Source organism: Papio anubis, chromosome 15 (assembly GCF_008728515.1).
Source record: "Papio anubis isolate 15944 chromosome 15, Panubis1.0, whole genome shotgun sequence".
Classification (NCBI taxonomy): Eukaryota; Metazoa; Chordata; class Mammalia; order Primates; family Cercopithecidae; genus Papio; species Papio anubis.
In genome coordinates, this window is record NC_044990.1 from 52,813,287 (window position 1) to 52,829,141 (window position 15,855).

The window sequence follows — 15,855 nt, forward strand, 5'->3', positions numbered from 1 at the left end:
TTGATCATTATATGATGTCCCTCATTGTGTTTTTTAAGTGCTGTTGCTTTAAAGTTTGTTTTGCCTGATATAAGAATAGCTACTCCTGCTCACCTTTGATGTCCATTTTCAATGAATATGTATTTCCACTCCTTTATCTTAAGTTTATGTGAGTCCTTCTGTGTTAGGTGAGTCTCCTGGACACAGCAGGAAATTGGTTGGTGAATTCTTATTCATACTGCCTTCCTCTATATTTTAATTGGAGCATTTAAGCCATGTACATTCAATGCTAGTATTGAGATGGGAGGTACTATTCTATTCATTGTGCTATTCGTTGCCTGAATACCTTGTGTTTTTTTTCATTGTGTTATTGTTATATATGTCCTATGAGACTTATGCTTTAAAGAAGTTATATTTTGGCATATTTCAAGGATTTGTTTTAAGACTTAGAGCTCCTTTTAGGAGTTCTTGTAGTGACGGCTTGGTAGTCACAAATTCTCTCAGCATTTGTTTGTCTGGAAAAGACTGTATCTTTCCTTCCAGTGAAGTTTAGTTTCACTGAATACAAAATTCTTGGCTGACAGTTGTTTTCTTTAAGGAGACTAAAAATAGGATCTCAATCCCTTCTAGCCTGTAGGGTTTCTGTTGAGAAATATGCTGTTATTCTGATAGATTTTACTTTATAGGTTACCTGATGCTTTTGCCTCACAGCTATGAAAATTCTTTCCTTTGTCTTAACTTTAAATAACCTGATGACTGTATGCCTAGGTGGTGACTTTTTGTGATGAATTTCTCAGGTGTTCTTTGAACTTCTTGTATTTGGATGACTAGATTTCTAGCAAGGCCAGGGAATTTTCCCCTGATTATTCTCTCAAATATCTTTTCCAAAATTTTAGATTTCTCTTCCTCCTTGGGAACACCAATTATTCTTAGGTTTGGATGCTTAACATATTCTCAAACTTCTTGGAGGCTTTGTTCATTTTTTCTTATTCTTTGTTCCTGACAGATTGGGTTAATTCAAAAGCCTTGTCTTCGAGCTCTGAAATTCTTTCTTCTGCTTGTTCGAGTGTATTGTTGAGACTTCGCAATGCATTTTGCATTTCTCTAAGTGCATCCTTAATTCCAGAAGCTGTGATTGGTTTTTTTTTAATAGTATCTGTTTCACTGAAGATTTTTCCTTTCACATCCTGTATTATGTTTTTGATTTCTTCAAGTTGGAGTTCACTTTTTTCTGGTGCCTCCTTGATTAGCTTAATAATTGACCTTCTGACTCCTTTTTCTGGCAATTCAAAGATTTTGTCTTGGTTTGGATCCATTGCTGGTGAGCTGGTGTGACCTTTTGGGGGTTGTTAAAGAACCTTGCTTTGACATATTACCAGAATTGTTTTTCTGGCTTCTTCTCATTTTAGTAGAATATGTCACAGGGAAGATCTGGGATTCAAGAGCTGCTGTTCAGATTCTCTTGTCCCATGGTCTGCTCTTTTGACGTGGTGCTCTTCTCCTTCCTCTAGGGATGGGACTTCATGAGAGCTGAACTGCAGTGATTGTTTTTGCTCATCTGGGTCTAGCCACCCAGCAGAGCTACTGGACTCCAGGCTGGTACTGGGGAGTGTCTGCAGAGTCCTGTGATGTGATCCGTCTTCAGGTCTTTCAGCCGTGGGTACCAGCACCTGCTCCGGGGAGGTAGCAGAGGCACAAAGAGGACTCTATGAGGTTTTTGGTTGTATTTTTGTTTAGTGCACTGGTTTTTCATTGATTGGCCTCCAACCAGGAGGTGGTAGTTTCAAGAGTGCATCATCTGTAGTTGTATAGGGAGGATCAGGTGGTAGATGGGCCTATAGAGCTCCCAAGAGATTATGTCCTTTGTTTTTGCAACCAAATGGGTACAGAAAGACCACCAGGTGGGGGTGTGTCGGAGCTCAGACTCTCCTCCAGCAGGGCTTGCTGTGGCTGCTGTAGGGGATGGGGGTGTGGTTCTCAGGCCAATGGAGTTATGTTTCCAGGGGGATCGTGGCTGCCTCTGCTGAGTCACACAGGTCACCAGGGAAACTGTAGAAATCCAACAGTCAAGGAATCACCCCACTCCACTGCAGTGCAGTCCTAAAGGCCAGTCTCACTCTGACCACCTTGCACCCCCAACAGCACTGAGTTTATTTCCAGGTAACTGGTGACCAGGGATGAAAACTTACCCCAGACCACCAGTGTCCCTGCTGAGAAACCCAGCTGACTTACAGTTTTTTGGAGTCTCAGGGAGCCTGTAGCAGTGATCCAGTTCCTTCAAAGGGTGTGTGGATTCTCTCAGCTTTCCTGGTACGTTGCTGTGGTAGTTGTTGGAGCAAAAGTTCACAGTGTGAGTCTCCACATGCTGCTGTGTCTGTGCGAGTGGGAGCTGCAAGCTAGTCCAGCCTCTTATCCACCATCTTCTCCTCTAGTTGTGTATTTAAACATAGGAAAGATAATATGCTGCACTATGACACTATGATGACTACAATATCACTAGGTGGTAGAAAATTTTCAGTTTCACTAATGATCTTAAGGGTATATACTGTCCATTGTTGACCCAATTGTATATCATAGTGGTCTCATGGAATTATAATATTGTATTTTTACTGTACATTTTTATTTTTTACTTTTCTTTTTTACTATACCACTTTTTTGGTAAAATGTTCACATCTTTTGTGTGATTTTTATTAGATTGTTGTGTATACTTGTGGAAAAATATGTTTTATAGATACAGTTGTTGCTTTAAAAAAACTTTTTGACAATGTTTATCTTTGAAATGTTCAGACAACTTTAAAAAATAATTATGGAAATGTCTGCATTTACAGGTAGCATTCTCTGTTTGTTTTCTATTTGCCTTATCCATTCTGTGTTACTTTATTTCCTGTTTACCCAGTTTATTTTGTTTCAGTTGCATACATTTTAGTATTCTATTTTATTTCTGCTATTGACTTAATCATAATTATTTGTATTATTATTTGTGTAGTTGCTTAAGTATTAACAAAATGTATCTTTAGCTTATCACAGCCTATTTTTAAATAATAATATATTGCTGTATGTGTAATATAAGAACTTTGTAAGAGTACATTTTCATTTCTTCCCTACCATACCCTTTGGGCTATTATTTTCATACTTTTTATTTCTACATATATTACAAACTACACACTAACCTACTATTTTTAAAACAATAAATTACTTATTGAATTTTAAAAAAAAATTTTTTTAACAGTTTCCTCCTTGTGTTCAGCCTGTCAGTTTTTTTTTTTTTTTTTTTTTTTAATTTTATACATGTGGGGATACATATGCAGGATGTGCAGGTTTGTTACCTAGGAAAACGTGTGTCATGGTGGTTTGCTGCACCTATCAACCCATCACCTAGGTATTAAGTCCTGCATGCATTAGCTATTTTTCCTGTTCTTTCCATCCCATGCCTCGCCCTCCACCTAGACAGGTTTCAATGTGTATTGTTCCCTTCCCTGTTTCCATGTGTTCTCATCATTCAGCTCCCACTTGTACATGAGAACATGTGGTGTTTGGTTTTCCGTTCCTGTGTTAATTTGCTGAGTATAATGGCTTCTAGCTCCATCCATGTCCCTGAAATGGACATGATCTTGTTCCTTTTAATGGCTTCATATTATTCCATGGTGTATATGTACCACATTTTCTTTATCCAGTCTATCATTGTTGGGCATTTGGGTTGATTTCATGTTTTTACTATTGTGAATAGTGCTGCAATTAACATATGTGTGCAAGAATTTTTTTCATTAGAGATAATTTTATATATAGAAAAGTTGCAAAAATGATACAAAGAATTCATATATTCTTTCATCCAGCTTCCCTTAATACTAACATCTTATATTAGCAAAGATAATTATCAAAACAAAGAGACTGACTTTGGCATAATACTTTTAAGCAAACAATAGAGGTTCTTTGAATTCCATCAGTTTTCCAGTAGTTCATTGTTTCTATCTCAGGATTCAATCCAGTATCCCACATTGCAGTTACTTTTTATATCTCTTTAGTGTCCTCTAATCGATGATAATTCTTGAATTTGACACTTTTAATGAATACTGGTTAGTTATGCTGTAGAGTGTCTCTCAATTTGGTTTTGACTGTTGTATTCTTGTGATTAAATTGATACATCTTTGGCAAGTACACTGTAGAAGTGATGTTGTGCCCTTCCCAGTGCATCATATCAGGGTGTACATGATGTCAATATGTCTCATTACAGATGATATTAACTTTAATCATTTTCACTGAAATATTGTCTGCCAGGTTGCTCCACCATGAAGTTATCACTTTCCTTTTTGCAATTAATAAATATATTGGGCAAAATATTGTGTAACCACTCAAACATCATTTTTTCTGAAAACCATGCTCACTGATTTTAGCCATCATCAGTGAGTTTTGCCTGCAGCAATTATTACTGTGATACTTATTTGAGGTTGATTTTGTATTTCCCTCATTTCTTTTATATTTATTAATTGAAATTTTTCTGTAATGAAGAAAAATTTATTCTTCCATGTTTATTTATGTATTCAATTATTTGAAATGAATTGTGAAGTCATAAATGTTTACTCCTTTGAATATTATTTAGTATTATCATTTTTAATTTTGTGACTCATGCTATTCTAGTGTTTTCTACACCATGATATATTTCAGGTTCATTTTATTTTATTTTATTTTTTGCATCAGCCTTGGAATAAACCAATTCTCTGACTAGCCATGGTTCTTTTGATGGGCAAATGGTATTTAGAAACCAAGATCCAGGCACAGAATACTTTTTGTTATGGAAGTATTATTGTTTTTAGGATCTCTCAAATGACAGGGTTTGGAAATACAAGTATACAACTCACACATACATACAATTCTGCATTTATAATTCTATATATATCTTAACATATATTAAAGCTCATGAATTCATAGTGATGCCTCCAATTATAATCTGACACTATAGGATTAATTGTGTCCTCCTTTTTCTTATGTGTAACTTCTTTCTTTGACAATGGAAGCAGAGTCTCTTTACAATATATTTACTTATTTGTTAGATCATTGTATACACACGCTCCTATCAGAAACAGATTTACTAAGTACATTTGTGAATAGTTACTTATATGTTTAGCCTTATAATATCCACACTAAATTCTAAGTTACTTAGATTAGTGCTTTTCTACCTCACTCTGTTCAGTGTGGTTATCCTATTCACTTGTAATATATTTAGGTTCATCTGTTACTGTCTTGTATTCAGTTTTGGGATCCCCCAATGACTTGAGTGATTTTAAGAACTATTTAGTTTTATGGGTATTTGAGACTTTAGTATGGTTCTAAGAATCAAAGCTATACTGAAAGTATACCCAGAGAAATATCGTGAAGTAAAGGAAAATATTTTCATGTTTGTGCACAATTGGGGCTTCCTGAGTAATGAAAATTAGGACCTGTATTAAAAGATAAGTCTTGGAAATCAAAGGGTAGTAGACCATGAGACATTTGCTCCTATTGTGAGTAATAAAACTTATCTTTCTAGAGCCAATTGTTTGCATTGCAGGGTAGGAACTTTCTCCTTTATCTTCCTGAGAGACTTTGTTTTATTTCAAATGGGGATGAGACCTAGAGCCCTAAAGCCTGTCCTTTACATTGCATGTTATTGTAAACAACTAGGGAGTGGATATTGCCTTTCCTCTGGCAGAAAAAAACAGAGGGCAGCTTTTCTTCTCCTACATAAACTGTCAGGCTCACAATTTTGGGGGTATTCTCCTTCAGGACCCACCTCATATATATATATATATGGTAACATTTGGTTCTTGTGCTTTGTTCCTAGGATATTAGGGCAAGAGGAACTGATGTGATCATTACTATAAGTAATAATAATTTGCCTTGATTCAAAAACCTCATGTTTGTATCCTGTATTAGTCTGTTCTCATGCTGCTATGAAGAAATACCCAAGACTGGGTAATTAATAAAGGAAAGAGGTTTAACTGACTCACAGTTCCGCATGACTGGGGAAGCCTCAGGAAAATTACAATCATGGTGGAAGGGGAAGCAAACATGTCCTTCTTCACATGCTTGCAGGAGAAGTGCAGAACAAATGGAGGAAAAGCCCTTTATAAAACCATCAGATCTCATGAGAACTCACTCACTATAATGAGGACAGCATGGGGAATCATGATCTAATCACCTCCCACAAGGTCCCTCCCCCAGCATGTGAGGATTACAATTGGGATTACGATTCAAGATGAGATTTGGCTGGGGACACAGAGCCAGACCATATCATTATAAATAAGATAAATATATACATTAAAAACATATTAAGAAATATTGCTTCCTTTTAATCTCCACTACTCTAATCCTATTTTCCCCTTCTTTTAGTCATTTCCTACCCACTCTCTGTTGGAATGAATCTTTTAAGTTTACGATTTATCTCTCTTGTATTTATTTTGCATAAACGATGTATATTTTCTATCTTCTTCTTTCCTTCTTGTTTTAACATAATAGCTCTATTGAGATGTAATTCACATACTGTAACATTCACCCATTTCAAGTGTACATACTTTTAGGGTATTCACAGGGTTGTGTGATCATCACCATGATCAATTTTGAAATATTTTCATCATCCCTAAAAGAAACTCTGTAGACATAATTTGTTATTCTCCATACCCCTCTTCCCAGCCCTAGATAACAACTAATTTATATTGTCTTTAGTGACTGGTTTCCGGTAACATTTTTTCAAGATTCATCCATATTGTAGCATCAATCAGTACTTTATTCCTTTTTATTGCTGAATAATTTTTCACTGTATGTATATACCATGTTATTTATCCATTCATCAGTTGATGGGCATTTTGGTTGTTTCCATTTTGAGGCTACTATAAATAAGGCTGCTACGAACATTTGTGTACAACTTTTATGTGAACATGTTTTCATTTCTATTCGTACATGAGTAGGAATAGAATTGCTGGGTCATTGATAACTCTATGTTTAACTTTTGATGAACTGCCAGACTGGTTTTCCAAAGCAGCTGCACCATTTTACATTCCTACTATTAATAGGAATATATGGGGGTTCCAATTTCTCCATATTCTCACCAACTTGCTATTATCTGTCTTTTTGATTATAGTCATTCTAGTATTCCTTTCTTTCTCACATGACATATAGAATCTTACGTCATAAGATTATGACATAATGCTTCATTTGCTTTTTTCCACTGACCGATATATCCTGCAAAAAACAAGTCATCTTAGAGGAATTTTCCTCATTCTTTTTATAGCTGCATAGTATTCCATTGTGTAAATGTATCATAATTTATTCAATCCCTCTCCAACACATGGATATTTGGTTTATTACCACTACTTTGCAAATATGAACAATGCAGCAATAAATAACCCTATGCATATTATTTAAGTCGATGCATAATATTCACATTATTGGAAGAGTATTTTCAGGATATATATGTGGTTGTGCTAAATATTGCCAAATTTTCATCCAGAAGGCATAGACCAATTTTCATTCACATAAGCAGTGTATGAGAAAATTTGTTTGCTATGGCTTTGTCAACAGAATTTGCTGTCTTGCTTTTAGACGTTTCCCAGTCTGATAGGTGAGAAACGGTGTCTTATTGTTGTTTAATTTCTCTAATTTTAGTGAGATTGAAGGCTTTTTATGCTTTTTATGTCATTTTTCAATATTTTTAGTGAATTTTCTGTTCTCTTAATTATTTTTTAAAGAGGTTAATAAATAACAAAACAATCTTTTATATGTATTCACATTTATTATTTCTAGCATTCTGTTTTCTATGGATTCTAATTTCCATCTGGTGTCATTTGCTTTTAGCTTGAAGAACTTCCTTTAACATTTCTCTTTGTGTAGGTGTGTTAGGAACACATTTTCTCAGCTTTAGTTTTTCTAAAAATGTGTTTACTTTGCTTTCATTTTTTTGATGGTATTTTGCTAGCTAGAGAATCTAGTCTGCTGGTTATTTTCTTCCAGTACTCTATGTTGTTCCATTGTCTTTTGGCTTATGCCCTTTCTGAGGAGAAGTTTTCAGGCTTTCTTATTTGTTTTCCTGCTGATGTCAGCCTTTGATATACACCCCTGAGCCCTCAGTAAGGACCTCTGGCTAAGAGTTTTCAGGTGGGCACAGTCCTGTATTCTCTCTGTACCTCCTTCAAGTTTTTAATGTCACAGTTACCCACACTTTGCAATTAAATGCTTATAAATGCTTTGGCTGGCACCTCATCATCCTACTATTTTTCTAGAGATAAGAGCAGCCCTAGATCTTTTCTTCCGTATGAAAAGTTTGTTACTTTCTAGAATTTTGTTCACTCAGGTTTCTTTGTGTACTCAACTTTGCAATGAGTTAAAAGTAAAAGACTATGGTTTTGTAGCTGCTTCAGCTTGGTTCAGTTGTTAAGATAACAATAGTTTCTAATGATATGGATCGAATGGAACCTAAGTGCGTGGCTTCAATGAGAATGTAGTAACTCTATTTAGATCACTTGTACACACCGCCAATGTGTACTTATTCCACAACACTCACTAATTGAGCTCCCCTTTTAAGATATGATCAACCTTTGTTTTACTGTAAGAAATGTGAGTTTTTGCAAGGAGAGGTAAAGTTTAATTGTCACACCTGAAAATAATTGAATCTATAGTCCCCTATGATAACAAGAGTGATTGACTTGAGTTTTAAAAGCTTAGCACTGTTAAAGAAATTCCAACAATATCATGTGTAAAACAACGACGTTAAATAGTAATGAAACACTCTATTTTAGTCATAAAATAAAGCAGATTTTAATGCTTTATCACCTCTGATAAATTGCAGTTTTGTTTTTCTTTTGATTTTCTGTTGAGCTGATACTTCATGCACAGACATGTAGCAGTGATCAAATGCAAGACCATGAAAAAATAAAATTTGGCATAATGAATGCCGATTTCTAGTTTGTATTACTTTCTCTTCTCCTATGGTATATGTCAAAGAAGAGATTTAATCAGTTTCACCAGTAAGATCATGTCACTGCCAGAAAAGATTTTAATGGTCAAGAAAAGTTTAGGCCATAGTTTTCTTTTGTATTAGAAGGTATATTGATTTACATTATTTTATCGTACTGAATTTAAGATGAAATCATTTGCATAAATGAGCAAAATATTTCATTTTAAAAGTAACATTTCTAACATTTCTTTTGTTTTCTAAAGAGTAGGAATTCAAGATAGATTATGTTACTTTTCATTTGAATAAGTGTGAGATATCAGGAAGAGAAATAAATTGCCTTTGCATTTAATTGCATCACAGCTGATTTTGGAATAATGAGATATTTTAGTTTTTCAAAAAATATTAGTGTGCTGCAAAATCAATGTTCTTTCTATTATTTTTTCCAAGGCGAATAATCTAAATGTATTAGTTTTTATTTAGCAATTGATGATTTAATAATATAAGGCTATTCATAGCTCATTTAGAAAGTCTCTGAATGTTTCACTCTCTTGTTGTTTAAAAACCCTTTCGATTATTTTTATGTTTGGGCAGAATTTGTATAAGTTGAGTACTCTTTGCCCCAGGCATACTTTCTCCATGTTTATTTTTCTGTCTTTGGCTTCAAATGAAATGGGATGAAGTATATGCGGAGATAGTTGCTTTTTCTTTTCCACATTCTTACCTTACCCATAGAAAAATTGAGAGTAGCCATCAGCCAAAAATATGTTGGCTTTTAGGGAAAGTCCTACGTGTGTGTAGCAGGGATAAGAGGAGATATGCAGGGTGAGAAACTGTATTTTCTCTCTCCCTTTCCACTAAATACCCTCCTCACATGGAAGGTTGTATCTGAGTTCTTTATCATCACTTCTGCTACAACATGGCAGGCCAAGAGGAGCAGGGCAGCACAGGGAGAAGACGGACCGTGAAAGACAGGAAAAAATACTTCATACCTTAAGTTTGTTGAAGCTTTATCCTACCCAGGCCAGGTGGGAGGAGAAATGTAGTCTGTGTGATTTCATCTTATATCACCTGCCAGGCACTCTAGAAGTGAACTAAACTTTCCCCACTGACAATGTGGTGGAGTGGAAGATAAAAAGACTATCAGTTTGTTGAGGGCTTTATAACTTATCTTATTATCTTAATCTCTGCAATTTGCTCTTCATAAAATTCTAGGGTAAGCATAACCCAGACTGTTATTTGACTTTACCTGTGAGGTGACTGAACTGAGAGGATAATTAATCACGTTTCTACAGTCTGCAAATGGCAGAGCCAGACTCAAATCCAGGATGCAGACTTCAATTTCTTCTATGACTCAATAGTGCTACCCTGTCCCCTCTTTGCTACCTGAAATTCACCTATCTGGGTGATTGCAGGTTTGAACTTCTAGGAGTGCTCAGTACTTGAATGTATACTAAATACATTTATGTATATTGTTCTATTGTTTTTTATTTTACTAAATCCATTAGCAAATTTGCTTTAAGTAAAGGAGAAAACTTGTACCAGATAGATAGAAAGAAATGAAAAAGAGAATAGCAAGAAATATGAATTCTCAAGTACCCTGAATTTTCCTACTAGGGCTTTGTTCTCTGATCTCTTTTAGATCACCACCCTGTTTTGCAGTTTAATAATAAATTCCCTTGTTTCCTATCCTGAAGTCAACTAATATTTAATAACTACAGGCATTTTAGCTTGTTGTTTGTCCAGTCATTTTTATTTGTTTATTTAGACAGAGTCTCACTCTGTTACCTACGCTGCTGCAGCCTCAATCTCTTGGGCAAAAGCAATCCTCCTGCCTCAGCCTCTAGAGTAGCTGGGACTACAAGCATGCACCATCACATCTAACTAAATTTTTTCTTTTATTTATTTATTTTTTTTAAGAAACAGTCTCACTATGTTGCCTAGGCTAGTCTTTAACACCTGATCTCAAGCAATCCTCCCACCTTGGCCTCCCAAATCCCTGCTGGGATTATAGGTGTGAGCCACCGCACCCAGCCTGTCTATTTATTTGTTCAGCACTTATTGAATCCTGTCTAGATACTAATCATTGTATTTGGCCTAGGGATTAAAAAATAAAAAGCAATTCCTGTTTTCAGGGAGCATGTCACATTGTGAACAACACAGAGCATTTAGCAGAGATCATGGTCCTTCTATTGGTTAAAAGTAAAGATTATATACATTAGTTTGTCTTTCCCTGTGCCACTCTCCTTTCCTATCGCTGCAAGACTCAAGAAAATGGAACTCTACTTTTCCATATGCCTACTGATTCTGAATGGCTCTGCAAAAGCCCAGGGTTCTATCTGTTACGTAAACTCAGAACGGATGTGTCTTTTCACTCACAGAGCTTCTCAAAACGGTTTCTCTTCTCTAGAAAACATTCCACATCTATCTCTGTGCAACTATTGCCCAGTATTATTTTGCAGAACAATACATTTTGCTATTGTGACGAGATTTTGTTTTCTGTTAGAGTGGAAGCTCTCAAAATGTGGTTTGTGGAATCTTGGGGGAGTCCCTTGGAGTCTGTGAAGCCAAAACTATTCGTAACAGTAAGAATATATTTGCCCTTTGCACTGTTTTGACATTTGCCCTAGTGGTGCAAAGCCATAGTGGATTAAACTGTGGTGCCTTTGCACAGATAGAGGCAGTGGGCCCAACTGTTGGCAGAAGTCATTGTGGTCCTTATCACTACGGAACAAAGAAATGAAGCCAGTTTGCCCTGAGCATGCCCTTGAAAAGGCAGTACAAATAATCACTTTTATTACATTTTGGCTTCAAGTACACGTGTTTTCAAATACATTCTGCAGAAACCACTCTGCTGCACAATGCAGCATGACAGTTGCCTCAAAGAAAGCACTTGCGCAGTTGTTTGGGTTGTGAGCTGAACTAGCTGGGGTTTACACAGAACACTATTTTTACTTGAAAGAATAACTGACTATGGTTTTTCAGTCTTGTTATTTGGTAGGTATTTCCTCAAAAATGAATGAAGTGAGCTTGTTGGGAGGACACTGACTGTATATGTTGTCCACAATGAAACTCAACCGCTCACGTAAAAAATTAGAATTTCATAAGACTTGTATTTGCACCATAAACTTGAAAGATTATCAACACTTAAAGATGTTTCTGATGAGATTAGCAATGATATGAGGAATTGTGGGCTTTTACCTCTATCTTATAATTAGATATTTAACATTTAGAAAATCTGCATAAGAAATATTTTTCAAATGATTGAGATGTGATAGTACAAAATCACATGTAGGTAAAAGTTTGAAGTGCAAAATAGTCCAATAGATTTTAATGGAACGGAGTGAAAAAGAAGTTTTATTATGGTTTCAGATTCCATGTCGCAGCTAACCTTAAAGAAATCATCACTTGGTAAGTTTTGGTTTACTATCAAAGGAGAATATCCACATTATCAGAAAGATTCTAAAAGATATTCTTCTTCCCTTTTCAACTATATACCTCTGTGAGGCTGTATTTTATTTTTTACTTACTTCAACCAAAAAACCCCAACACCACTCTATATTATATATTATAATAAACTGAATGTTGAAACAGATACAAGAGACCAAGTGTTTTCTTTTAAGCCAGACATTAAGAGATTTGTAAAAATGTAAAATAATGCTACTCTTCTAATTAAATATTTTTATTTTAAAATATATAATTATTTTTCATAAAATTGCTATTTATGTTAACATTTAACTGGATAGTTATTACTTTAAAAATGAATTAATAAATACACACCTTAACATTTCTCAGTTTAAAATTTTGAATATTGATTTGTTGATATTGATACCTCTATAAACAAAAGCTTTTTGCTGTTCTTAATAATTTACAAAATCTTTTTATTGTGAGCTTCTTTAGATGTATGAAAAATTTGTAAAAATAGTACAGAGAGTTTTCAAATATTCTTCTTGCAGCCTCTCACAATGGAGAACATCTTACGTAACCGTGATATACTTATCCGATCAGTAAATTAACATTAGTACAATGCCATTAACAAAATAAAAACCCCATTTAAGTTTTACTAGCTTTTCCTTTAATGTCTTTTGTTTGTTTGTTTCAGGAACTGATTCAGAATCCCATATCAAATTTTGTTATTACTTTTGCCTGGTCTCCAGCTATCTGGAACAGTTTTTCAGTCTTCCTTCATTTTCAAGAGTGTGAAAGGATCCCAAGACTAAAAGTCTGGGAACTGCTGGTTTAGAGTCACAATACTGACTGCTCAAAATGACTTTTGTAAATAAAAGTGCTTTTAGTCTGTAGATATACATGTAATTGTACACATCATTTAAAGTATTTTTATTTAAGCAAATTTAAAAATTCTTCCTGTGCTGATGACTTGGCTAATTATTATTAGATGTAGTTCAAAACAAGCTAATGGCTAACCTGGATAATTCTTGTCTATTTTAAGAATAGACATGTTGGCTGGGCGCGGTGGCTCACGCCTGCAATCCCAGCACTTTGGGAGGCCGAGGCGGGCGGATCACAAGGTCAGGAGATCGAGACCACGGTGAAACCTCGTCTCTACTAAAAATATTTAAAAAATTAGCCAGGCGCGGTGGCGGGCGCCTGTAGTCCCAGCTACTCAGGAGGCTGAGGCAGGAGAATGGCGTGAACCCGGGAGGCGGAGCTTGCAGTGAGCTGAGATCGCGCCACTGCACTCCAGCCTGGGGAACAGAGCCAGACTCCGTCTCAAAAAAAAAAAAAAAAAAGAATAGACATGTTTAACAATTGTGTTTAAAACAATTCCCACCAAAAGACTCATAGCAACTTATTTTGGTAATCTAAAGTATGATCTGACCAGCTCTAAAAAGATTACTGACATATTTCTACATGGAATTAACTTACCAGTGAGATTATCATATTTTGTGTTTGATCTATTAATACTGAAGTTTGGATTTGTCTAAATAAATCTTATTATTTTAATAAATAAAAAATAAGTAATAAAAATAAATAATAAAAATTTAATAAAAGATTTAATTAATACATATTATTTTTATGCTTCAACATATACTGAATCAGCAAGTCAGAGAAAAACTGAACATTGACTGGAAACAATTACCCATTCGTTTTCCTGGAGACTTTCTCAATGGCTTACACTGAAGTGCATTCTATTTCCAGGTCTGTTTGACACAGCAGCAAAGATGACCTTAGTTTGTACAAACGCATTCCTTATGAAAACCTGACAGTTCAGAATTAAAAGAAGGCATATTGTATTTTAAAAATTATTCAATAAATTACTTACTTTCAATTATAATGGAACTTTGGTAATGCTAAGATTTGACAACTGGCCTAAGAAACTGACAGATTTTCTATATAAGTTCTTCCTACCTTTAATTCTATAAAACACTATGTCAGCCCAGGGAATTGGACTTCGGTGACATATCTAAATCCTTATAAGGACAAGGCTTTGGTATATTATTCCTTTCTTATTAATGCATATACTTTGCTTGTCTTAATGGGTTTTAGCAATGGTTTATTTAATCATTAGAGAAACACAAGTAGAAATTAATATATTTAGTAAAGAAAATATTCTTTTTTTAATTATTTTATTGCAGGTTTGATAGTTGGTGTTTAGTATTGTAAAGTTTTGTCTCAGAAAAGATTTATGGTCTTTTCTCAAAATTTATGAGAGATTTAAGTTAAATAAGTACTATGTTGAATATTTTACAACTTCAAAAAATTATTTATGTAAAAATGAATTTGGGATTGTAATGAGAAAAGAAGAAGAAAGCTACTTCAGAGTTGATATTACCTTGACAGCAGCTGAATTCCTTAGCAAAAACCTGCAACTAGCAAAGGGTACCAATAACATATACCTAAATTGGGTAGAAGAAATTCAACTTCTGGGATTTTCCTTTTTCTTTTGTTTGCCTGATGTGTTAATCCGTTTTTATGCTGCTGATAAAGACATACCTGAGATTGGGAAGAAAAAGAGGTTTAATTGGTCTTACAGTTCCACATGGCTGGGGAGGCCTCAGAATCATGGTGGGAGGCTAAAGGCACTTCTTACATGACAGTGGCGAGAGAAAATGAGAAGGATGCAAAAGCAGAAACCCCTGATAAACCCATCAAATCTCGTGAGACTTACTCACTACCACAAGAACAGTATGGGGGAAACTGCTCCCATGATTCAAATTATCTCCCACTGGCTCCCTCCCACAACACATGGGAATTGTGGAAGTACAATTTAAGATGAGATTTGGGTGGGGACACAGAGCCAAACCACATTGTTCTGTCCCTGGCCCCTCCAAATCTCATGTCCTCACATTTCAAAACCAATCAAGCCTTCCCGACAGTCCCCTAAAGTCTTAACTCATTTCAGCATTAACCCAAAAGTCCACAGTCCAAAGTCTCATCTGAGACAAGGCAAGTCCCTTCAACATATGAGCCTGAAAAATCAAAAGCAAGCTAGTTACTTCCTAGATACAATGCAGATACAGGTATTGGGTAAACACAGCCATTCCAAAGGGGAGAAACTGGCCAAAACAAAGGGGTTACAGGGCCTGTGCAAGTCCAAAGTCCAGCAGGACAGTCAAATTTTAAAGCTCCAAAATGATCTCCTTTGACTCCGGGTCTCACATTCGGGTCATGCTGATGCAAGAGATGGGTTCCCATAGTCTTGGGCAGCTCTGCCCCTGTGGCTTTGCAGGGTATAGCCCCCTCCCAGCTGCTTTCACGGGGTGTCTGTGGCTTTTCCAGGCACACGGAGCAAACTGTTGGTGGATCTACCATTCTGGGGTCTGGAGGATGATGGCCCTCTTCTCACAACTCCAAGAGGCAGTGCCCCAGTAGGGACTATGTGTGGGGCTCTGACCCACATTTCCCTTCTGCACTTCCCTAGCAGATGTTCTCCATGAGTGCCCCGCCCCTGCAGCAAACTTTTGCCTGGGCATTCATGCATTTCCATACAT

The 15,855-nt window shown here is 35.7% G+C and overlaps 1 long non-coding RNA gene across 1 annotated transcript; it reads left to right on the forward strand.

The window, feature by feature from the left end:
* The first annotated feature begins 1,206 nt into the window (after positions 1 to 1,206).
* Positions 1,207 to 14,476, forward strand: LOC116270600. Its single transcript, XR_004178746.1, has 3 exons — positions 1,207 to 2,289; positions 12,275 to 12,313; positions 13,964 to 14,476. It is a non-coding gene; the product is annotated as an uncharacterized LOC116270600 (long non-coding RNA).
* Positions 14,477 to 15,855: the final 1,379 nt, after the last annotated feature.